Genomic DNA, 26,816 nt, shown 5'->3' on the forward strand with positions numbered 1-26,816 from the left:
AAAGAAAAACAGACAATCGCTGGAATACCCTGGTGCCTCAATCCACCCAGATGTGTATTTACGTTGCCACCTTAGATAAACCATTAATTTAAGAATCTCACATCTGTCATGGATACACTCACCCAATCCACATCTACTAGCATAGCATAGCGATAAGCAACATAGAAGTAACTGCCAAAGGTTTCATAATAAAATAGGTAATAGGTACTACCTCATCTACTTCCCAAAACCCACAATTTAATTAGATCCTAAACATGCAACGTGTGAGGATTGATCTAATGCAATAAAAACTGGGTAATAGGAAGTATGATCAAAGTGTTACTTGCCTTGCTGATGATCCGTGAAACCTAGGGATTCAAAGTAGCAAGCGGCGCAATCCGGGTACTCTATCGCAAACAAACAAGCATACAATAAGTACTCATCTAATGCACAGGTAAAACTCAAATAAGATATCTAACCAGATAGTTCAACTTAAGAACTCCGGTTGGCAAAAAGAATCAAATCGAACGAAGCAACGAAAGTCAAACGGCAAAACAAACAAACTCTATTTACTAATCTCAATCTAGGTCAAATTTTACTGAGGCAAAAACTTTTTTGAGTTGGTTAAACGGAAAGAGAGTTTCGATACGAAATTCCAGGTGCTTGAATCGCCTGATTCCGATAAACGAACGAAAAGTTATACTAGAACGAAAATCGGATCAGAAATTGCGATCAGAAATAATCGCGGAAAATCTGAGAAAAAGAGAAACGACGAACAGAATAACGAACGAACGTTCGTTTTCTGGAACTTAACGATGAACGCGTTCGTTAAAACGAACGAACGAGCGAATGCTCGCTAAATAAATAAACCGTAAAAAACCGATCTATTTAAAAAAACGAAAACTATGGTTTTCTAAAAAACTGAATCGGTTTTTCTTAGAAAACCGGGCGGCGGCGGCTACCTCAGCTCGGACTTCGGCGAGGCGGGCGGTGGGGCTGCGTGGGCGGGGCGGCGGCAGGCGCAAGCAGCGTCGGCGGCGGGGCTGCGTGGGCGGGGCGGCGCAGCTCGGCTCGGGGCTCCGGGGGTGGGGGGCGGGTGGCTATTTAAAGGGGGAAGGGGGCGGCGGCCTGGCTTGGGGAGGGGGTCGGGCGGCGCGGGCGGCTCCGGCTCGGACTCCGAGTCTGGCGGCAGCACAGCGCAGGAGGCGGCGGCTCCTGGCGGGCCGGCCTGGCTCGGCTGGGCCTTTGGCCCAGTCGGGCGCAGGGGTTTTTTTTTAAATAATTTCGCCGGACTAAAAAAATTCTAGAAAATAAATAAAAATCTAAAAATTCCAAAACAAATTTTCACCGTCTAAAGAAAATATTTAGAACAGGATGAACATTTTCTTGGCCCTAAATGCAATTTTTTAAAACGTGCAATTTTTCCTAAATTCAAAAAAATAGCAAATAAATCCAAAATAAAATCTTATTTGATTTTATTATTAAATCCTCAATATTTCTTTATTTTGGGAAAGTCATTTTATTCCCTCTCTCATATTTTTGTAATAGAAATAATTGAAGATAAAATAAATAAAATCAAATGATCCTATTTTTTCAAAATTTGAGAAAACTCAAATATGAAAATAACGAAATCCCCAACTCTCTCCGAGGGTCCTTGAGTTGCGTGAAATTTCTAGGATCAACCCAAAAGCAATAAAATATGATATGCAATGATGATCTAATGTATAACATTCCAAATTGGAAATTTGGGATGTTACATGAAATTCCTACCCAAGCCATAAGAAGAATGGGTGTTGGTTTTATCCTACCCATTGAGGAACCCCTTGTGGCCGAAGGAGAAGGACAATGTTCCACTCAAGTGGAACCATCACCAACCGAAGGCCCACACGCTTCCGAAGAACAAAGTGAAGGCCCTCAACTCATGAACAAGACCAAGGGCAAAATCAACCTCAAGATGGCGTTGAACCACCAAGTGATGCCCAAGGTCAAGTTCTATCCTCTGGGCAAGTTCAAGATCAAGAGCAAGCTCTCGATCAAGAACAAGCTCAAGACGATGCTTAAGATGATCAAGTGATTGCTCGTCAACTCACTCCTGGGGAGGAATTGGAGAGTTGTGCCGCCAAGATTGCATCCAAGCTCACTACCAAGGGTCATCTCAAGACGAATGTGCTTGGAAGCATACGAAAGGGGGTAAGCACTCATAGAAAATTGGCAAACTATTGTGAACATTACGTGTTTGCCTCTTGTGTTGAACCCCAAAAGGTCTATGAGGTGCTCAAAGATCCGAATTGTCTTAATGCCATGCATGAAGAATTCAACAACTTCGAGCACAACAAGGTGTGGAGATTGGTGCAAAGGCCAACAAGGAACCATAATGTCATTGGAACCAAGTGGATATTCAAGAACAAGCAAGATGCTCGTGGAATTATTGTTCACAACAAGGCTCGCTTGGTAGCACAAGGCTACTCCCAAGTTGAGGGTATCGACTATGGTGAAACCTTTGCTCTTGTTGCTCGCCTTGAATCTATTCGTTTGTTCATTGCTTATGCTTCTCATCATAAATTCAAGTTGCAACAAATGGATGTGAAGAGTGCTTTTCTTAATGGTCCTACTAATGAGTTGGTGTATGTCAAACACCCCCCGGGTTCGAGGATCCCTATTTCCCCGATCATGTGTACCAACTCGATAAGGCACTCTATGGCCTTAAACAAGCCCCACGTGCATGGTATGACACGAGCGTGCGTTGGTGTGATTGGCTGGCTTATCGGGGGTGCCGTGGATTTGACACGAGCGATCGAGTATGCGATCCAAAATGGACGAGCCCGGAGTACTTCTTTTGAATGGCTTTTTCCACTGACCGGCTTTAGAGCCTCTGAATTCGGCATTGACTGCCGTATCATTGGCGTTATCGCCGTTGTTGTGGCGCTTGTATCTGTTATGACATGGTCTACCATTGGCATCTTTAGTATCCGAAGTGCCCGGATTCCTTGATGTGTTGTTGCTGCGAGCCAGCTAGCTATGCTCGCCCCCACAAAAGCGGGTCATGAGTGTCGTGAGGGTTGCCATAGACTTCGGCTTCTCCTGGCCAAGGTGCCGGGCGAGCCACTCGTCACGGATGTTATGCTTGAGTGCCGCTAAGGCCTCTGCATCCGGCCAATCGACAATTTGGTTTTTCTTAGTTAGGAACCGTGTCCAGAATTGCCTGGCCGATTCCCCTGGCTGTTGAGTTATATGGCTCAAGTCATCAGCATCCGATGGTTGCACATAGGTTCCCTGGAAGTTGTCAAGGAATGCATCTTCCAAATCCTCCCAACTGCCGACGGAGTCTGCTGGCAAGCTATTCAGCCAATGCCGAGTTGGTCCTTTGAGTTTTAGTGGGAGGTACTTGATGGCATGCAGATCATCACCGCGAGCCCTATGGATGTGGAGGAGCAAATCCTCAATCCATATAGCGGGATCTATTGTACCATCATATGATTCGATATTTACGGGTTTATAACCCTCCGGGAATTCATGATCCATAACTTCATCCATGAAGCATAGGGGGTGTGCGGCGCCTCTATGCCGGGCTATATCACGACGCAGTTCATATGAGTCTTGTCTGCTGTATTCGGCCAGGACGGATTTACTTTTAGTGTATCCGGCGTGAGGGTCATCGTCCCGCGTTACCCGCATCTCAGTGACCCGTATATCGACCTTGCATGTTTTGCCCTGCTTTCCAGTACGTCTCGCAGGTCCTGCGTGTTGCCCCGGGCCTTGGTATTTTTGTTTGAGTGGCGGCAGGGTGCAGGATGAACTTGAGGCTGAAACGCCTCTCTAGCTCGGCCACGAGGTGGCCGATCATCCGCATCATACACTGGTGATGTAGGTTTCAATGCTTCCTCCTCGAGGTGAGGTAGCAACCTGCGCTTTGGGTAACTCTTGGAGGGGCGCTCGAGTTCGTATTCCTCGGCCGCAAGGACTTCGGTCCATCTGTCTGCTAGCAAATCTTGATCAGCTCAAAGCTATTGTTGATTTTTCTTCAAGTTATTTGCTGTGGCCATAAGCCGGTGCTTGAAGCGCTCCTGCTCGACGAGATCCTCAGGCACGATAAATTCTTCGTCGCCGAGGCTCACCTCGTCTTCAGAGAGAGGCATGTAATTGTCCTCCTCCGATTCTCCATTCGATGCCCGCTCTGGAGTCTAGCTTGTTCACCCTCCCGCTCTAAATCGTGCTAGAGGGGATTGTTGTCGTCTTCGGCACTATCCGGAGTGTTATTGTCTCTTGTGTCGGTATCACTACTTTTGCTATGGCGGGACTTAGAGCGGCGCAGCTGATGTCGGCGCTTGGGTTGCTTCTTGGAGGGGTCATCCTCCGCTGTCTCGTCGCCATTGCCTTCTTTGGGGGTGTCCACCATGTATATATCATATGATGAGGTGGCGGTCCTGCGCCCTGTGGGCGGTGGTTCCTGTTCGTCTCCTGTATCGTCGTCCTTACCGTTGATGTCTTCGGAGTCGAAGTCGAGCATGTCGGTTAACTCGTCGACAGTGGCTACTAAGTGGGTGGTGGGTGGGGAGCGAATTTCTTAGTCATCCCCATCCCATTCTGGCCGGACATAGTTCGGCCAAGGTTCTCCTGACAAGGAGAGGGACCTTAATGAATTAAGCACGTCGCCAAAAGGTAAGTGCTGAAAGATATCCGCGGAGGTGAACTCCATGATCGGCGCCCAATCGGATTCGATAGGTACGGACGTAGGCGGCTCGGAGTTCATGGCCGGAGATGAATCCAGTGGTTCGGCAACACGGCTCTCGTAAGGGGTGAAGTCAGTATCCGGCTCTATCGCCACTGAGAGTGCGGCCTCCATGGAGGGGTCTATCCGCACGTCCTCGGATGGCGCAATTTGCTCCGGATTGAAGGTTGGAGTAGTTGCAGGTGTGATCTCCCAAACACTGTCTGACGGCAGAGCTAAATCATGCTTGTCGTGACTGTACGGCGCACCTGACATGGGCTCGAATCCGTTGAAGATCAAGTCTCCACAGATGTTGGCAGTGTAGTTTAAGTTTCCGAACCTGACCTGATGGCCAGGGGTGTAGCTCTCAATCTGCTCCAGATGGCCAAGCGAGTTGGCCCGCGGTGCGAAGCCGCCGAATACGAAGATCTGTCCAGGGAGGAAAACCTCACCCAGGACCGCACCGTTACCGATGATTGAAGGAGCCATCAAGCCTTACAGTGACGGCACAGTGGAACTCTCAATGAAAGCACCAATGCAGGTGTCAAAACCGGTGGATCTCGGGTAGGGGGTCCTGAACAATGTGTCTAAGGCGGATGGTAACAGGAGGCGGGGGACACGATGTTTACCCAGGTTCGGGCCCTCTCGATGGAGGTAATACCCTACGTCCTGCTTGATTGATCTTGATGATATGAGTATTACAAGAGTTGATCTACCATGAGATCACGGAGGCTAAACCCTAGAAGCTAGCCTATGGTATGATTGTTGTTGTCCTACGGACTAAACCCTCCGGTTTATATAGACACCGGAGGGGGCTAGGGTTACACAGAGTCGGTTACAAGGGAGGAGATCTACATATCCGTATTGCCAAGCTTGCCTTCCACGCCAAGGAGAGTCCCATCCGGACACGGGATGAAGTCTTCAATCTTGTACCTTCATAGTCCAACAGTCCGGCCAAAGGATATAGTCCGGCTGTCTGGAGACCCCCTAATCCAGGACTCCCTCAGGTGTCCTCTTTGCCTTTTTGGTTTCTCGATGCCAAAGGGGGGAGAGTGCAGGATTTGCGAGTCGAGTCTTGTGTCATGTTGTTTCGGTTTGTTGCTTTGCTTTCGTTGTGTTGAACCTCGTTCGCTTTGTTTTGGTTTGTGCTTGCGTGACCAAATTCTCTTTCATATGGTGTAAGACATATGCTCTCTAGCGTACTTTAGTGTCTTTCATGCTTAGTGACCCGTGAGCCTATGCTATCTTGTGCCCTTTACTTTATGCTCATGTCCATTGTCTTGCCTCCTTGCTTATTGTTAGTTTTATTGTTGCAAGATATGTCTCGTCTATAAAATATAGGGGGAGTGTTGATCCTAGTATGTGTGACGTGCAGTCCAAAGCACTTCTCTAGAGTGCACACATCTAGGGGGAGCATGTCTATATTTTATAGATGTTGGGTTTGCCTATGTGTCAGTTTATATCCCTATGTGCAAATCCCGTATTGTCATCAATCCACTAAAAAGGGGGAGGTTGTAAGGGCATGTTTATCCCTACGTAGTTTTGTGATTGATGACAATGCTTTTGCGGACTAATCATGTGCATTGAGCATTTCAGATATATCATGTCTAGGCACAAGATGATTTGGTGCCCCTCGAAGCCTATTGAAGACGGCGCTTCTCTATGTTTCTTTTCGGTGGATTTGAGTTGTAGGTAAGCCGTACTATTAAGAGGGGGTCCGCTTTGGAAAGGTTTGGGTGGAATCATCACATACACGTATGTTCATTTTGCACCACCTTTCCTTTGGCTCTTTGGAGCATCCTCCGTTTTTCCGTGTCTCTACAAAATGAAGGACTCCTGGTGTTGTTGCGCTAGGGCATGTGGTAGTACTGCTCTTGGGAGCGGTAGTACCGGGCAGGGGCACGGTAGTACCGCAGGTCCTTACGGTAGTACCGCTCCATGGGCATGGTAGTACCGTGGCCTCAGGCCAGGCACAGCATCACGATCGGATGTAGGGGTAGATGTAATTTTTTACATCCGCTCCCTACGCCGTAGTACCGCTCCAGGTTTGCGGTAGTACCGTGTCCAAAATTTGCACAGATCGGAACTCAGCAAAAGTAATCATGGATGTAATTTTTTATGTCCATGCCTTCCCAGCCTAGACAATCCCTGCCTTGTGGTAGTACCGCAAGGGGGAGCGGTAGTACCACTCCGGCGGTTCTAACGCTCTTTGCTTCTGCGCATCAGGGCTAGTCTAGCCCCTGCCACACATACGGTAGTACCACGGTGCCTCGTGGTAGTACCACAGTCCCTTACGGTAGTACCGCATGTCTTGTGCGGTAGTACCGCAAGTCGCGGGCTGAGTAAGTAGATAATGGTTGGATTTGTCCTATCACTATAAAAGGGGGGTCTTCTTCTCCGAGTTGACTAGCTCTTCCATCCCTAAGCTCCATTGTTGCTCTAAGCTCCATTTTCACCCGATCACTCTCCCTAGCCAATCAAACTTGTTGATTTCTTGGGGATTGGTTGAGAAGGCCTCGATCTACACTTCCACCAAGAGAAATTTGATTCCCCCACTAATCCCTTGCGGATCTTGTTACTCTTGGGTGTTTGAGGACCCTAGACGGTTGAGGTCACCGCGGAGCCATATTCCATTGCGGTGAAGCTTCATGGTGTCGTTGGGAGCCTCCAATTAAGTTGTGGAGATTGCCCCAACCTTGTGTGTAAAGGTCCGGTCGCCGCCTCCAAGGGAACCAATAGTGGAATCACAGCATCTCGCATTGTGTGAGGGCGTGAGGAGAATACGGTGGCCCTAGTGGCTTCTTAGGGAGCATTGTGCCTACACACCGCTCCAACGAAGATGTACTTCCTCTCAAAGGGAAGGAACTTCAGTAACACATCCTCGTCTCCACCGGCTCCACTCTTGGTTATCTCGTCCCTTTACTTGTGCAAGCATAGTTTGTGTTCCATCCCTTGTTTGCTTGTGTGCTTGTTGTTGTTGCTTCATATAGGTTGCTCACCTAGTTGCATATCTAGACAACCTACTTTGATGCAAAGTTTAAATTGTTAAAGTAAAGCTAAAAATTGTTAGTTTCCTATTCACCCCCCCTCTAGTCAACTATATATATCCTTTCACCAAGCTATTTTCCAATGAAAGGGTCGAGAAGAGGTGTCTAGAGGGGGGGTGAATAGACTCTTAGCAAAGAAAAGTTGCAGTTTTTAAATTCTTAAAGTTAAGGTGGAGTTTTAGCACAAGTTTAACCATTCACAATACATTTCAAGCAAGCATGGCAAGAGTATATGAGCAGCGGAAAGTAAAGCATGCAACTTGCAAGGAAGTAAAGGGATGGGATTGGAGTGTGCAAACGCAATTGGAGACTCGGAGATTTTTGGCTTGGTTCTGATAGGTGGTGCTATCGTACATCCACGTTGATGGAGACTTCAACCCAGAAGGGTAACGGTTGCGCGAGTCCATGGAGAGCTCCACCCATGAAGGGTCCACGAAGAAGAAACCTTATCTATCCCACCATGGCCATCGCCCAAAAAGGACTTGCCTCACTAGGGTAGATCTTCACGAAGTAGGCGATCTCCTTGCCCGTACAAACTCCTTGGTTCAACTCCACAATCTTGACGGAGGCTCCCAAGTGACACCTAACCAATCTAGGAGACACCACTCTCCAAAAGGTAATAGACGGTGTGTTGATGATGAACTCCTTGCACTTGTGCTTCAAATGATAGTCTCCCCAACACTCAACTCTCTCTCACTGATTTGGATTTTGTGGAAAGATGATTTGAGTGGAAAGCAGCTTGGGGAAGGCTAGAGATCAAGATTCATATGGTTGGAATGGAATATCTTGGTCTCAACACATGAGTAGGTGGTTCTCTCAGAAAATGAGTGTTGGAAGTGTAGGCACGTTCCGATGGCTCTCCTTCATAATGAAGGAAGGGTGGAGGGTATATATAGCCTCCACAGAAAATCTAGCTGTTACACATAATTTACCAAATTCGGTGGGACCGAATCAAAAAACTTGGTCACACCGATTCAGTTCATAATATGACCGTTAGGCATTTCAGTGGGACCGATATGATCAACTCGGTGGGACCGATGTGCTAGGTTTAGGGTAAAACCTCATGTTGGCTTGACCGATTACACAAACTCGGTGGGACCGACTTCGGTAATAAGAAAAAAGAGAGTTGGTCAAGCAAACTCGGTGGGACCGATTGCATATCTCGGTGAGACCGAAATAATTGCAACATGCAACAGAGAGTTTGCAAGCCCATCTCGGTGAGATCGAGATCCCTTCGGTGAGACTGAATTGATTAGGGTTTCTGGCAGTGGTTATGTCAAGTGAACTCGATGGCGCCGGATAGAACATTTTGGTGGGGCCGAGTTTGACTTTTGGTTTGGGACATATGTGGATATGAGAAAGTGGTTGAGGGCTTTGGAGCATATCACTAAACACTTTGAGCAAGCAATCCATTAAGCAACACCTCATCCCCTTTAAATAGTATTGGCTTTCCTATGGACTCAATGTGATCTTAGATCACTAAAATGAAAATGTAGAGTCTTGAGCTTCTGAGCTTGAGCTAATCCTTTGTTCCTAGCATCTTGTAGGGGTTCCACTGAAGGAAATATGCCCTAGAGGCAATAATAAAGTTATTGTTTATTTCCTTATATCATGATAAAAGTTTATTATTCATGCTAGAATTGTATTAACCGGAAACATAATACATGTGTGAATACATAGACAAACAGAGTGTCACTAGTATGCCTCTACTTGACTAGCTCGTTAATCAAAGATGGTTATGTTTCCTAACCATGGACAAAGAGTTTTCATTTGATTAACGGGATCACATCATTAGTTGAATGATCTGATTGACATGACCCATTCCATTAGCTTAGCACCCGATCGTTTAGTATGTTGTTATTGCTTTCTTCATGACTTATACATGTTCCTATGACTATGAGATTATGCAACTCCCGTTTGCCGGAGGAACACTTTGTGTGCTACCAAACGTCACAACGTAACTGGGTGATTATAAAGGAGCTCTACAGGTGTCTCCAAAGGTACATGTTGGGTTCGCGTATTTCGAGATTAGGATTTGTCACTCCGATTGTCGGAGAGGTATCTCTAGGCCCTCTCGGTAATGCACATCACTTAAGCCTTGCAAGCATTGCAACTAATGAGTTAGTTGCGGGATGATGTATTACGGAACGAGTAAAGAGACTTGCCGGTAACGAGATTGAACTAGGTATGGGATACCGACGATCGAATCTCGGGCAAGTAACATACCGATGACAAAGGGAATAACGTATGTTGTTATGCGGTCTGACCGATAAAAGATCTTCGTAGAATATGTAGGAGCCAATATGAGCATCCAGGTTCCGCTATTGGTTATTTACCGGAGACGTGTCTCGTTCATGTCTACATTGTTCTCGAACCCGTAGGGTCCGCACGCTTAAGGTTATGATGACAGTTATATTATGAGTTTATGCATTTTGATGTACCAAAGGTTGTTCGGAGTCCCGGATGTGATCACGGACATGACGAGGAGTCTCGAAATGATCGAGACATAAAGATTGATATATTGGAAGCCTATGTTTGGATATCGGAAGTGTTCCGGGTGAAATCGGGATTTTACCGGAGTACCGGGAGGTTACCGGAACCCCCCGGGAAGTATATGGGCCTTAGTGGGCCTTAGTGGAAGAGAGGAGAGGTGGCCAGAGATGGGCCGCGCGCCCCTCCCCCCCTTGGTCCGAATAGGACAAGGAGAGGGGGCCGGCCCCCCTTCCTCCTCTCTCTCCTCTTTTCCCCCCTCCGCGAATCCTATTCCAACTAGGAAAGGGGGGAGTCCTACTCCCGGAAGGAGTAGGACTCCTCCTGGCGCGCCACCTCTTGGCCGGCCAGCCCCCCCCTTTGAGCCTTTATATACGGAGGCACGGGGCACCCCTAGAGACACAAGTTGATCCACGTGATCATATTCTTAGCCGTGTGCGGTGCCCCCTTCCACCGTAGTCCTCGATAATATTGTAGCAGTGCTTAGGCGAAGCCCTGCGACGGTAGTACATCAAGATCGTCACCACGCCATCGTGCTGAGGGAACTCTTCCCCGACACGTTGCTGGATCGGAGTCCGGGGATCGTCATCGAGCTGAACGTGTGCTAGAACTCGGAGGTGCCGTAGTTTCGGTGCTTGATCGGTCGAGCCATGGAGACGTACGACTACATCAACCAAGTTAACGCTTCCGTTGTCGATCTACAAGGGTACGTAGATCACACTCTCCCCCTCTCGTTGCTATGCATCACCATGATCTTGCGTGTGCATAGGAGTTTTTTTCAAATTACTACGAAACCCAACAGTGGCATCCGAGCCTAGGTTTTATGTGTTGATGTTATATGCACGAGTAGAACACAAGTGAGTTGTGGGCGATATAAGTCATACTGCTTACTAGCATGTCATACTTTGGTTCGGCGGTATTGTTGGACGAAGCGGCCCGGACCGACATTACGCGTACGCTTACGCGAGACCGGTTCTCCCAACGTGCTTTGCACAAAGGTGGCTAGCGGGTGACAGTTTCTCCAACTTTAGTTGAACCGAGTGTGGCTACGCCCGGTCCTTGCGAAGGTTAAAACAGCACCAACTTGACAAACTATCGTTGTGGTTTTGATGCGTAGGTAAGATTGGTTCTTGCTTAAGCCCGTAGCAGCCACGTAAAACTTGCAACAACAAAGTAGAGGACGTCTAACTTGTTTTTGCAGGGCATGTTGTGATGTGATATGGTCAAGACATGATGCTGAATTTTATTGTATGAGATGATCATGTTTTGTAACCGAGTTATCGGCAACTGGCAGGAGCCATATGGTTGTCGCTTTATTGTATGCAATGCAATCGCGCTGTATGCTTTACTTTATCACTAAGCGGTAGCGATAGTCGTGGAAGCATAAGATTGGCGAGACGACAACGATGATACGATGGAGATCAAGATGTCGCGCCGGTGACGATGGTGATCACGACGGTGCTTCGGAGATGGAGATCACAAGCACAAGATGATGATGGCCATATCATATCACTTATATTGATTGCATGTGATGTTTATCTTTTATGCATCTTATCTTGCTTTCATTGACGGTAGCATTATAAGATGATCTCTCACTAATTATCAAGAAGTGTTCTCCCTGAGTATGCACCGTTGCGAAAGTTCTTCGTGCTGAGACACCACGTGATGATCGGGTGTGATAGGCTCTACGTTCAAATACAACGGGTGCAAAACAGTTGCACACGCGGAATACTCAGGTTATACTTGACGAGCCAAGCATATACAGATATGGCCTCGGAACACAGAGACCGAAAGGTCGAGCGTGAATCATATAGTAGATATGATCAACATAGCGATGTTCACCAATGAAACTACTCCATCTCACATGATGATCGGACATGGTTTAGTTGATTTGGATCACGTAATCACTTAGAGGATTAGAGGGATGTCTATCTAAGTGGGAGTTCTTAAGTAATATGATTAAATTGAACTTAAATTTATCATGAACTTAGTCCTGGTAGTATTTTGCAAATTATGTTATAGATCAATAGCTCGCGTTGTTGCTTCCCTGTGTTTATTTTGATATGTTCCTAGAGAAAATTGTGTTGAAAGATGTTAGTAGCAATGATGCGGATTGGATCCGTGATCTGAGGTTTATCCTCATTGCTGCACAGAAGAATTATGTCCTTGATGCACCGCTAGGTGACAGACCTATTGCAGGAGCAGATGCAGACGTTATGAACGTTTGGCTAGCTCAATATGATGACTACTTGATAGTTTAGTGCACCATACTTAAATGGCTTAGAATCGGGACTTCAAAGACGTTTTGAACGTCATGGACCATATGAGATGTTCCAGGAGTTGAAGTTAATATTTCAAGCAAATACCCGAGTTGAGAGATATGAAGTCTCCAACAAGTTCTATAGCTAAAAGATGGAGGAGAATCGCTCAACTAGTGAGCATGTGCTCAGATTGTCTGGGTACTACAATAGCTTGAATCAAGTGGGAGTTAATCTTCCAGATAAGATAGTGATTGACAGAATTCTCTAGTCACCATCACCAAGTTAGTAGAACTTCGTGATGAACTATAATATGCAAGGGATAACGGAAACAACTCCCAAGCTCTTCGTGATGCTGAAATCAACGAAGGTAGAAATCAAGAAAAACATCAAGTGTTGATGGTTGACAAGACCACTAGTTTCAAGAAAAGGGCAAAGGGAAGAAGGGGAACTTCAAGAAGAACGGCAAGCAAGTTGCTGCTCAAGTGAATAAGCCCAAGTCTGATCCTAAGCCTGAGACTAAGTACTTCTACTGCAAAGGGACTGACCACTGGAAGCAGAACTACCCCAAGTGATTGGCGGATAAGAAGGATGGCAAAGTGAACATAAGTATATTTGATATACATGTTATTGATGTGTACTTTACTAGTGTTTATAGCAACCCCTCAGTAATAGATACTAGTTCAGTTGCTAAGATTAGTAACTCGAAACGGGAGTTGCAGAATAAACAGAGACTAGTTAAGGGTGAAGTGACGATGTGTGTTGGAAGTGGTTCCAAGATTGATATGATCATCATCGCACACTCCCTATACTTTTGGGATTAGTGTTGAACCTAAATAAGTGTTATTTGGTGTTTGCGTTGAGCATGAATATGATTTGATCATGTTTATTGTAATACGGTTATTCATTTAAGTAAGAGAATAAATTGTTGTTCTGTTTACATGAATAAGACCTTATATGGTTACACACCCAATGAAAATAGTTCGTTGGATCTCGATCGTAGTAATACACATAATCATAATATTGAAACCAAAAGATGCAAAGTTAATAATGATAGTGCAACTTATTTGTGGCACTGCTGTTTAGGTCATATTGGTGTAAAGCGCATGAAGAAACTCCATGCTGATGGGCTTTTGGAATCACTTGATTATGAATCAGTTGATGCTTGCGAACCATGCCTCATGGGCAAGATGACTAAGACTCCGTTCTTCGGAACAATGAAGCGAGCAACAAATTTGTTGGAAATCATACATACTGATGTATGTGGTCCAATGAATATTGAGACTCGCGAGAGGTATCATTATTTTCTGATCTTCACAGATGATTTGAGCAGATATGAGTATATCTACTTGATGGAACATAAGTCTGAAACATTTGAAAAGTTCAAAGAATTTCAGAGTGAAGTGGAAAATCATCGTAACAAGAAAATAAAGTTTCTACGATCTGATCGTGGAGAAGAGTATTTGAGTTATGAGTTTGGTCTTCAGTTAAAACAATGTGAAATAGTTTCACTACTCACGCCACCTGGAACACCACAGCATAATGGTGTGTCCGAACGTCATAACCGTACTTTATTAGATATGGTGCGACCTATGATGTCTCTTACCGATCTACCACTATCATTTTGGGGTTATGCATTAAAGACAGCTGCATTCACATTTAAAAGGGCACCATCTAAGTCCATTGAGACGACACAATCTGAACTGTGGTTTGGCAAGAAACCAAAGTTGTCATTTCTTAAAGTTTGGGATTGTGATGCTTATATGAAAAAGTTTCATCCTGATAAGCTCAAACCCAAATCGGAGAAATATGCCTTCATAGGATACCCAAAGGAGACTATTGGGTACACCTTCTGTCACAGATCCGAAGGCAAGACATTCGTTGCTAAGAATGGATCCTTTCCAGAAAAGGAGTTTCTCTCGAAAGAAGTGAGTGGGAGGAAAGTAGAAAACTTGATAAGGTAATTGTACCATCTCCCTTATTGGAAAGTAGTTCATCACAGAAATCTGTTCTTGTGACTACTACACCAATTAGTGAGGAAGCTAATGATGATGATCATGTAACTTCAGATCAAGTTACTACCGAATCTCGTAGGTAAACCAGAGTGAGATCCGCACCAGAGTGGTATGGTAATCCTGTTCTGGAAGTCATGTTACTAGACCATGACGAACTTGCGAACTATGAAGAAGCGATGGTGAGCCCAAATTCCGCAAAATGGCTTGAGGCCATGAAATCTGAGATGGGATCCATGTATGAGCACAAAGTATGGACTTTGATTGACTTGCCCGATGATCGGCAAGCCATAGAAAATAAATGGATCTTCAAGAGGAAGACGGACGTTGATAGTAGTGTTACTATCTACAAAGCTAGAATTGTCGCAAAAGGTTTTCGACAAAGTTCAAGGTGTTGACTACGATGAGATTTTCTCACTCGTATCGATGCTTAAAAGTCTGTCCAAATCATGTTAGCAATTGCCGCATTTTATGAAATCTGGCAAATGGATAACAAAACTGCAATCCTTAATGGATTTCTTAAAGAAAGTTGTATATGATGCAACCAGAAGGTTTTGTCAATCCTAAAGGTGCTAACAAAATAAGCAAGCTCCAGCGATCCATATATGGACTGGTGCAAGCATCTCGGAGTTGGAATAAACGCTTTGATAGTATGATCAAAGCATATAGATTTATACAGACTTGCGGTGAAGCCTGTATTTACAGGAAAGTGAGTGGGAGCACTACAACATTTCTGATAAGTATATGTGAATGACATATTGTTGATCGGAAATAATGTAGAATTATTCTGCAAAGCATAAAGGAGTGTTTGAAAGGAGTTTTTCAAAGAAAGACCTCGGTGAAGCTGCTTACATATTGAGCATCAAGATCTATAGAGATAGATCAAGACGCTTGATAAGTTTTTTCAATGAGTACATACCTTGACAAGATTTTGAAGTAGTTCAAAATGGAACAGTCATAGAAAGGGTTCTTACCTGTGTTACAAGGTATGAAATTGAGTAAGACTCAAAGCCCGACCACGGCAGAAGATAGAAAGAGAATGAAAGTCATTCCCTATGCCTCAACCATAGGTTCTATAAAGTATGCCATGCTGTGTACCAGATCTATTGTATACCCTACACGGATTTTGGCAAGGGAGTACAATAGTGATCTAGGAGTAGATCACTGGACAGCGGTCAAAATTATCCTTAGTGGAATAAGGATATGTTTCTCGATTATGGAAGTGACAAAAGGTTCGTCGTAAAGAGTTACATCGATGCAAGTTTTGACACTGATCTAGATAACTTTAAGTCTCAATCTGGATACACATTGAAAGTGGGAGCAATTAGCTAGAGTAGCTCCGTGCAGAGCATTGTTGACATAGATATTTGCAAAATACATACGGATCTTAATATGGCAGACCCGTTGACTAAAATTCTCTCACAAGAAAAACATGATCACACCTTAGTACTCTTTGGGTGTTAATCACATAGCGATGTGAACTAGATTACTGAATCTAGTAAACCCTTTGGGTGTTGGTCACATGGCGATGTGAACTATGGGTGTTAATCACATGATGATGTGAACTATCGATGTTAATCACATGGTGATGTGATCTAGATTATTGACTCTAGTGCAAGTGGGAGACTGAAGGAAATATGCCCTAGAGGCAATAACAAAGTTATTATTTATTTCCTTATATCATGATAAAAGTTTATTATTCATGCTAGAATTGTATTAACCGGAAACATAATACATGTGTGAATACATAGACAAACAGAGTGTCACTAGTATGCCTCTACTTGACTAGCTCGTTAATCAAAGATGGTTATGTTTCCTAACCATGGACAAAGAGTTGTCATTTGATTAACGGGATTACATCATTAGTTGAATGATCTGATTGACATGACCCATTCCATTAGCTTAGCACTCGATCGTTTAGTATGTTGGTATTGCTTTATTCATGACTTATACATGTTCCTATGACTATGAGATTATGCAACTCCCGTTTGCCGGAGGAACACTTTGTGTGCTACCAAACGTCACAACGTAATTGGGTGATTATAAAGGAGCTCTACAGGTGTCTCCAAAGGTACATGTTGGGTTGGCGTATTTCGAGATTAGGATTTGTCACTCCGATTGTCGGAGAGGTACCTCTGGGCCCTCTCGGTAATGCACATCACTTAAGCCTTGCAAGCATTGCAACTAATGAGTTAGTTGCGGGATGATGTATTACAGAACGAGTAAAGAGACTTGCCGGTAACGAGATTGAACTAGGTATGGGATACCGACGATCGAATCTCGGGCAAGTAACATACCGATGACAAAGGGAACAACGTATGTTGTTATGCGGTCTGACCGATAAAAGATCTTCGTAGAATATGTAGGAGCCAATATGAGCATCCAGGTTCCACTATTGGTTATTGACCGGAGACGTGTCTCGGTCATGTCTACATTGTTCTAGAACACGTAGGGTCCGCACGCTTAAGGTTACGATGAATGTTATATTATGAGTTTATGCATTTTGATGTACCGAAGGTTGTTCGGAGTCCCGGATGTGATCACGGACATGACGAGGAGTCTCGAAATGATCGAGAAATAAAGATTGACATATTGGAAGCCTATGTCTGGATATCGGAAGTGTTCCGGGTGAAATCGGGATTTTACCGGAGTACCGGGAGGTTACCGGAACCCCCCGGGAAGTATATGGGCCTTAGTGGGCCTTAGTGGAAGAGAGGAGAGGTGGCCAGAGATGGGCCGCGCGCCCCTCCGCCCCTTGGTCCGAATAGGACAAGGAGAGGGGGCCGGCCCCCCTTCCTCCTCTCTCTCCTCTTTTCCCCCCTCCGCGAATCCTATTCCAACTAGGAAAGGGGGGAGTCCTACTCCCGGAAGGAGTAGGACTCCTCCTGGCGCGCCACCTCTTGGCTGGCCAGCCCCCCCCCCTTTGAGCCTTTATATACGGAGGCACGGGGCACCCCTAGAGACACAAGTTGATCCACGTGATCATATTCTTAGCCGTGTGCGGTGCCCCCTTCCACCATAGTCCTCGATAATATTGTAGCAGTGCTTAGGCGAAGCCCTGCGACGGTAGTACATCAAGATCGTTACCACGCCGTCGTGCTGACGGAACTCTTCCCCGACACTTTGCTGGATCGGAGTCCGGGGATCGTCATCGAGCTGAACGTGTGCTAGAACTCGAAGGTGCCGTAGTTTCGGTGCTTGATCGGTCGAGCCGTGGAGACATATGACTACATCAACCAAGTTAACGCTTCCGTTGTCGATCTACAAGGGTACGTAGATCACACTCTCCCCCTCTCGTTGCTATGCATCACCATGATCTTGCGTGTGCGTAGGAAATTTTTTGAAATTACTACGAAACCCAACATCCACATCCTCTTGTCCACGCCACTCCATTTTGGAACTTGTCTGAAATATACTAGATAAAGACATTAGTCCAACAAGAAATATGTTGACATTAATTTCCAAAACCACCCAGGGAGCACTTGTGCTTTCAATCTCCCCTTTTTTGGTAATTGATGACAACATACATCAAAGCTTTAGATAAAGATATAGGGAATAGCAAGTAAAGCTTTGGAAGGACATGTAACATGCATAGGCTCCCCCTATATGTATGGATCCATGTAACCATGGAATATGAGAGAATGTGAATGCATAGATATGGCAAAGCAAGCAATGAGTTACATGTATCTTGGCTATATGCATCAGAGCAAATGATGTGGATATAGGAATTGTACTTTCATGTTCATGAGTCCTTCTTGCAAACAATATGTACATCAGCAAGAGATCATCATGCACTTGAATGTGATGCGTATACTTACCTTGTGGTCTTGAGCTGGCTTAGGAAGAGATGAACCTGAGTAAACAAGGTTAAATAACGTAGATATATCTACTAAGCATAGCAAACGGCAAACCACAAGAGTACCAAGACTGGGATGACATGTAGAGAATGATACTAGGTACTCCCATTGGATATAGACATGTCCCCAAGGAAAAGATATGCAATGAATTCAAGATTTCCTTCCCTTAGATGTCTTTCTCCCACTGAATCTTATATTTGATAATGGGAGAATGTAGGGAACAGAAAATCAAAGCAAAACAGATCAGAGCATAGAAACATAAGACATAAGACAAACTAACATGTCTTTCCCCTCTTAAAGACATGTGACTTCTCTCCTCTTGAATACCAAGCATCTGGGTCTCTCTCTGTTTGATGCGATTAAGCATTCTCCCCCCTTTGAAGTACTCTCCACTTTTTTAAGTGAGTAAGCTTTGATGTGATCTCTCTACCCCCCTTTGACATCAATTTCCAAGAAGTGATCTTCTGGAATGTGAGTCAAAATAGGTTTGGTCCTTGAGTCACAGAGCAAAGGAGCATTTAGAGTGTGATGCTGGTAGAGGACAAGAATCATTGAGTGGAGTTGGAGTAAAAATGCAGGATGCAAGTGGCAAATTGTCTTCTGTGCAGTGAAATCGGTAACACCGAGTTGTATTCTTCCGTGGCACCGAAATGGTTCGGTTTGACCGAAAGCTACAGACCGGTGTGACCGAGTTCAACACAGAGAGAAAATTTGTCACCTCAGCTCACTAGGCAAATAAGATCTCACAAATATTTGCAAGGAACTAACTGAAGGATTTGCAATGAATTTGATGCAGGGAATGCAGAACAAAACAAAGAAAAAGAAAAGATATCTAGATGATGTTTTTTTAAAGAGAAGGGAAACAAACATGCAAGAGACAAATGCAAGAATACAAAGAAACACTAGAGAACTTCATCTAGAATTGGTCAGCGACAAAGTCACCTATGTTAGAGTATATTGACCGAGGAGTCAAGTAAGAACACTTGATCGTAGGTCATACTCATCGTTTAAGCTCAAAATGGGGTTACCATTTTTCGTTTAAGCATTTGATGTATTCGCATCTTGTTGAGTTGCTTTGACCCATGACTTGGGGTAAAGCTTCTCTAAGATGGAATAACATACCTTGGGTGGTGCTGTTGAACTTGATCATGTAGTTGAACTTGTGTGGGATGCTCAAGGTTGATGTAGCTCAACAAGGATTGGGAGCACCACTTGTAGTTTGAGTTCATCTACATACATGGGTTAGTCTTGCAAGGAAGAGCACTTGTGTATCCAAATTGACAATCAAGAATTTGATACCAAATGAAATTTGATATATAGAAATGGTCAAAGGATATGTTGAAAGATTTCATGCTTCCTTGTCTTCAACCACCACATTGTAGAGACTTGGTGATGTAGAGATTGCTCAAGATGTGAGTGATTTGCGATCTCATAGATTTTGATTCATCCAAGTACCTACAAGGGTTAGATAGCATGCAAGGGTGCAAATATATCCAAGACATATGATCATCATCATAAGAGAAACATCAAGGATTAGTCAAAGGCTCATGCCTTGCATGTATCCAAATGGAGTTTCTACTCCAAGTTTGAAGCATCCTTGGTAAAGTCAAGATGTCCACGAGTAGGCATGGGAGTTTTCATACCTTTGCTTTCTTGCATGTTGAACTTCTTGAATAAGTCCTTAGTATACTTTGTTTGGGAAACAAAGGTGCCTTCCTTAGTTTGCTTGATTTGCAAACCAAGGAAGAATTTGAGTTCACTCAGCATATACATCTCAAACTTCTCCGACATTAGCTTCCCAAACTTTTCACTAAAATGAGGGTTAGTTGAACCAAATATGATATCATCAACATAAATTTGGTAACCAAATAATTATCCATTAACCCTTTTAGTAAAAAGAGTAGAGTCAATCTTTCCAATCTCAAAGCCTTTTTCAATAAGGAACTTGGTCAAGCATTTATACCACGCTCTAGGAGCTTGTTTAAGACTATAAAGAGCTTTGTGAAGTTTGTAAACATGATCGGGTTTCTTAGGATTAACAAAGCCCGGAGGTTGTTTAACATAAACTTCCTCCTCAATTTCACCATTTAGAAAAGCACTTTTAATGTCCATTTGGTACAAGGTAATATCGTGGTGATTAGCATAGGCAAGTAAGATGCGGATGGACTCATGTCTAGCAACGGGGGCATATGTCTCACCATAGTCCATACCTTCAACTTGAGTGTAGCCTTGGGCGACGAGACGTGCTTTGTTGCGAACTACTTGTCCATCTTCGTCTTGCTTGTTGCGAAACACCCATTTGGCACCGATGATGTTGTGGTGGTTGTCGGGCTTCTCGACCAATGTCCACACTTGGTTTCTCTCAAAGTTTTGTAGCTCTTCGTGCATGGCATTTATCCAATCCGGATCTTCCAATGCTTCTTCAACCTTCATAGGTTCAATGCTAGAGATGAATGAATAATGTTCACAAAAGTTAACCAAACGAGTTTTAGAGCGAGTGATTCTCCCGGTTTGGGTATCATTGAAGATTTGTTCGACGGGATGATCTCTTGAGACTCTTGCTCGAACTCGTGGGAGCTTTTGTTTGGGTTCGGGTGGAGCATCTTCTTCATCATCTCGTTCTTCTTCTTGGCCTTCTTCGTTGTTGACGTTGTCGTTCTCTTGTCGAGGTGGAGAAGGAGGTTGATGAGGTTCATCTTAGTGTACTTTCTCGTTTTCTTCATCTTGACGTGTTCCATTTGTGGATGCTTCCATGTCAACTCTTGGTTCACCTTATCGTGAGGTAGAAGCTTCCACTTGGACGGACGAGGTACTCTCCTTCACCTCTATTGGATGAATCTTGCCAATAGACAAGTCTTTGATTACTTCCGAAGGGTCTTTGTCTCCTACATCAATTGGCAATTGCTCTACTTGCGAGCCGTTAGATTCATCAAACTTCACATCTACCGTCTCTTCAACCTTTCGGGTGAAATTGTTGTAGACACGATAAGTGTGAGAGTTTGAGCCATAACCAAGTAGGAAACCCTCATGAGATTTAGGAGCAAATTTAGAATGACGATGCTTATCAAGAATGTAGCACTTTGAGCCAAATACTCGAAAGTACCCAACTTGGGGTTTGTTTCTAGTTTCCAAGTGCGGCACTATTCTCAGATGGCATAACATGGGCACGTGTTCTCGGCCGTGGTGTATCATATGCCATGGTACTACTTCTTTTTCTACGGCCGTGTACGTGCAATAACTGGCACAGTCGGATACATATCTTACGGTTATTAGGGTGTGTAGGACCAAATAAAAATCTAGCCTTTTCCCAATTTTAAGTCTTGGCAGATTTTAACAACTCAGCACAAGTCAAGTAATTAACCTACACATGCAATTCTAAGAGTATAGCAGCGGAATGTAAAACAATTGCATATGAAGGTAAAGGGAGGAGTTTGAGGGAGCAAACGCAATATGGACACAGAGATTTTTGGCGTGCTTCTGATAGGTGGTGCTTTCGTACATCCATGTTGATGGACACTTCAACCCATGAAGGGTAATGGTTGCGCGAGTCCATGGAGGGCTCCACCCACGAAGGGTCCATGAAGAATCAACCTTGTATATCCCACCATGGCCATCGCCCATGAAGGACTTGCCTCACTAGGGTAGATCTTCATGAAGTAGGCGATCTCCTTGCCCGTACAAACTCCTTGGTTCAACTCCACAATCATGACGGAGGCTCCCAAGTGACACGTAACCAATCTAGGAGACACCACTCTCCAAAAGGTAATAGATGGTGTATTGATGATGAAATCCTTGCTCTTGTGCTTAAAATGAAAGTCTCCCCAACACTCAGCTCTCTCTCTCTTAGGATTGGATTTGGTGGAAAGAGGGTTTGTGTGGAAAGCAACTTAGGGAAGGCTAGAGATCAAGATTTATGTGGTTGGAATGGAATATCTTGACCTCAACACAAGTGTAGGTGGTTCTCTCTCGGAAAATGTAAGTTGGAAGTGTAGGCATGTTTTGATGTCTCTCTCCACGAATGAAGAGTGGGTGGAGGGGTATATATAGCCTCCACACAAAATCTAACCATTACACACAAATCACCGAACTCGGTGGGACCGAAACATGAAATTCGGTCAGACCGATTTAGTTCAAAATGTGAACGCTAGGATTTTCGGTGGGACCTACATGTCAACTCGGTGGAACTGATTCCATTAGGGTTAGGGCATAACGTAATCTCGGTGAGACCGATTACACAAACTCGGTGGGACCGATTTTGGTAATAGCCAAACAGAGAGTTATTAAGCAAACTCGGTGGGACCGATCCGCTCATCTCGGTTAGACCGAAACGTTACGAAGGGGAAACAAAGAGTTTGCATTGCAATCTCGGTGGGACTGATCGCTCATCTCGGTTAGACTGAAACATTACGAAGGAGAAACAGAGAGTTTGCAATCCCATCTCGATGAGATCGAGATCCCTATCGGTGAGACCGAAATGACTAGGGTTTGTGGCAGTGGCTATGTCAATTGAACTCGGTGGCGCCGGGTAGGAAACTTCAGTGGGGCCTATTTTGACTTTTGGTTTGGAACATATGTGGATATGATAAAGTAGTTTAGGGTTTTGGAGCATATCACTAAGAATTTTGAGCAAGTAACTCATTAAGCAACACCTCATCCCCTTTTAATAGTATTGGCTTTTCCTTTGGACTCAATGTGATCTTGGGTCACTAAAAGTAAAATGTAGAGTCTTGAGCTTGAGCCAACATGTGTTCTTAGTATTTTGAGGTGTCCACATTCTAATCCTTGCCATGCCAACCATTGAGCTTTCCTGAAATATTTATCTTGAAATAGCATTAGCTCAATGGACTATATGTTGTTAGGAATTACCAAAACCACCCAGGGATAGTTGCACGTTCAATCTCCCCCTTTTTGGTAATTGATGACAACATATAGATCAAAGCTTCGACAGATGATGATAATAAGATTGAAAAACATCGTCACTTTGAGAAGTATGTGATAAGCAAGAGCTCCCCCTAAATTTGTGCATTATTTAAATTTGCTTTTGAATGCAAATGCACAATCTATTAGGATCATGGGTTACTCTTCCATGTCACATACATCTTGGTGGAGCGCTCAAAATGATAGAAATTAAAAGCATGCACTCATCACCAAGCAAGTGAATGATGATATATGGATATAAAAGATAGTATCATCTAGACAAGCATTAAGGTAGAAAATGATCAATCACATGATCACACAAGTATGCCACACAATACAAAGTTCAACCAAAGGCAAAGACGCAAAACACTCTCTCGAAGCCTATGATCTATACATATTTCTCCCCTTTTGGCAACAAGTACCAAAATTTTCAAATATGCATAGTGCTATGTGTCTCTTAGGCTTGGTCTTCGGGAGGAGGTGTAGAGAGAACTCCAAGGATGAAGGCATCCGTTGATGTAGTCGGAGCTGTTGGAGTGGCTGCTGGAGGTGGCACTGGAGCTGTAGCGGCTGGTGCTGATGCTGTAGCTCTAGAATCTGTCACTGGCACGACAACAGACCTCTGACTCCTTGGCACTCGCTGAAATGCATCTGTGGTTTGCCTTGACTCTCTTCTCTTCTGCTTCCTCCTGAAGCTGCTCAACTGCTGTTTGAATCTCTGTTACCTTCAGATCAAGATCATAAAATTTGGTCTCTATGATCCTCTCCAAGCTCTCCTGGTTTTGAGTCAAAGTGGCCAAGCCCTTCTCAATCCTCGGTGTAGATTGGATCAGATATGCAAGTTGATCTTGCTTGCTCTTCAGGAAAACTTGAGATGCCTCTTCAACACTTGGCATCTTGGCAGCTTTCTCAGCCTTTGCTTTGGCTCTCTTCTCCTGTGCTTGAACTGATGATGGTTCCTTCTCATTCATCACAACAGTATTATCATCAAAATCAGGATACAGGGGTAGATTCTCCTTATCCAACAGATATGTTCCTGTGCCCATCTTGGAGTTGATGTGTTCTTCAATGTGTGGAGCATACCCATAGCTTCTCTTCTGGTCAGCAGCAGTCCACTTGATTGTCTCTACAATCAGACTCATGACTTGAACTTCCGAGGGACATCAAAAAGTTGTAGAAGGTTGATAGAGTTCCCTCTGATCATCTTGTGATCTCCTGACTTGGGTAGCAGAGTGTGCCTTAGGATCTAGTTGATAGTAGGCAGACCAGACAACAAGAAATGTACAGATCCAAGCTTGTGAGTCTCCAGAGCTTTATCTGGGATCTCCTTGTACATGTTAGCCATGGTGTTGTGGTCCTTCTTCTTCTTGGCCTACACATCCAAGTCATCTTCATGTTCTTCTGGGGCATTTATCAATTTTGCCCATTCTTCAACTGTGGATTGGTACCTAGTACCTTATCACATCCATATGATCTTCCCATCTGGGTAAAAGTGAGCAGTGGAGTAAAACTTCATGATCAGCTCATCATTCCATTTTGTGAGCTTCTGTCCAACAAACTCATCTACTCCACATGCTTTGAAGCTATCATAAACTCCTAGAAGGTGATCTTCATTCTCCTGGATGTATTCCCAATCAACCCATCTCATGTCACACACAATGGGCTTCTTGTCAAGCAGAATAGTTTCATAAAAGTCTTGTTGTTCCTTTGTGTGAAACCTGTAGTCAACTGCAGTCCTTCTCCTCACAGCATAGGGATTAGACTGTCTCCACAATATTAGTCCAACATCTTTTCTGATGTGCATGTCTTCAGCTACTTGATGAGTATCATTGTGGTCTAGGATCTTGGGTTTCAACTTTCTCAAAACAAGAGACTCATCATCTTCTTCATCAGCTTCAGGCACTGGGGCCTTGTTCTTTTCTTCAGTAGGTATACCTCGAGTGTTCCTCTTGGGCTTAGGAGGCTTCTGAGCTTGAGCTTTGGGGGCAGCTTTGGGCTTTGATGTTGCAACCCCTGACTTTATAGCATCTCCCATAAGCTTCTGAGCTTTGGGTGCTGGAGCATCCTCTTCTTCTTCATCATCAGAGGGATCTTTCATCATGGAGGGCTTGCCAATGACTCTGGCAATGGTCTTCTTGACTCTTTCCTTTCTCTTCTTTCCCTCTCCAGCTTCTTTGGGTTCAAGAGTGAACTCCATTGTCTCTTGAGTAGAGGCTCTGGCCTTAGACATAGGAATTCTCTTTGCCGGAGCCTTCTTATTCATTCCTGGATTAACTGTAGTAGTTGTGCCATACTCCTTTTTCAGCACCTTCTTCTTGGAGCTTACTTCCTCCTTAGTGGCAACATAATCCTCATCCTCAGATTCTGAGGTTCTCTTCTTCCTAAATCCGGTGGCAGCCTTTGGCAAGTTGTTGGGAGTGCTCTTGCTGCCATCATCAGAAGTGCTCGAGGGATCTGAACCCTCACTCAGCTGCACATGTTCCTCAGACCTGTTCTGACTGTCACTCTGATCAGACATCTCTGCAAACTCACTGACAGCAGACCCTGTGAATAGATGTAGATGAGATAGAGTGGATGAGCATCACAAAGTGTAGAGTTTTTGCAATACAGATGACTTAAAAACTTAGTTCTAGTTCTCCATAGAAAGCATTTCGGAGCTACCAATTTGTAAACTCGGTGATACCGAAGCAGCTTTTGGAACCTAAACTAGTGAACTCGGTCAGACTGAGTCACAGTTCGGTGGCACCGAGACTGCTAGGGTTTCATAGAGAATTGAACTCAGTCACACTGATTTGCAGTTTTCGGTCAGACTGAAAATTGCAAGTGCTATGGTCTAAGCCAAATCGGTGAGACCGATTTCTACAACTTGGTCGGTCCGAGATGAGTTCGGCGGAGACCTAACCCTAAATTTTCAAATCAAATCTAACCTAAAGAATGTTTTCAGTGTATAGAGTGTTTCCATACGTGGTAAGGATCATGGCAAAACAATGTTCTATGAATCAGAGGTAAAAGAATAGCACAAGGGTCGAACCCATACCCTAGTTCGGCGGGAGTTCGCTACGGTGACAAGGCAGAGCAGATTTCCGTTGACGGTGATGGAAACCAGCAGCGGGAGGTCACTGGCGGCGAGGAGACAATTCGGAGACGCGAGGAGGCAGAGCGGGACACACGCGCGGGCTGAGGAGTTTGATGAAATTTCCAAAATCTCACCCCATGGGTATATATATCCCGACCCTGTCGGTGTGACCGAGTGGAACAACTCGGTGGCACCGAGATGCAGAATCGCAAGCGGTTACTGCAACTTGGTGTGACCAAAAAGTTCAAATCAGTTGCACCGAGATTGAAAACCTAGATCAACTTAGTGATCTCGGTGTGACCGAAATGGATGACTCGGTCATACCGAAATGCACAAAGAGGTTTTGGAAGTTTAAGTCTATGATGAATCGGAGACTCCGAGTGCTCCTCACATAGAGTGGTTCGAATCTAACTTGATCAAACTTTGTGATGTAGCATGAATAGAGTTTGAGACGAGAAAAGCATAGATAGCT

The sequence above is a fragment of the Triticum urartu genome, chromosome 5A (assembly GCF_056163025.1).
Source record: "Triticum urartu cultivar PI428250 chromosome 5A, HENAU_Tu73, whole genome shotgun sequence".
Taxonomy (NCBI): domain Eukaryota; kingdom Viridiplantae; phylum Streptophyta; class Magnoliopsida; order Poales; family Poaceae; genus Triticum; species Triticum urartu.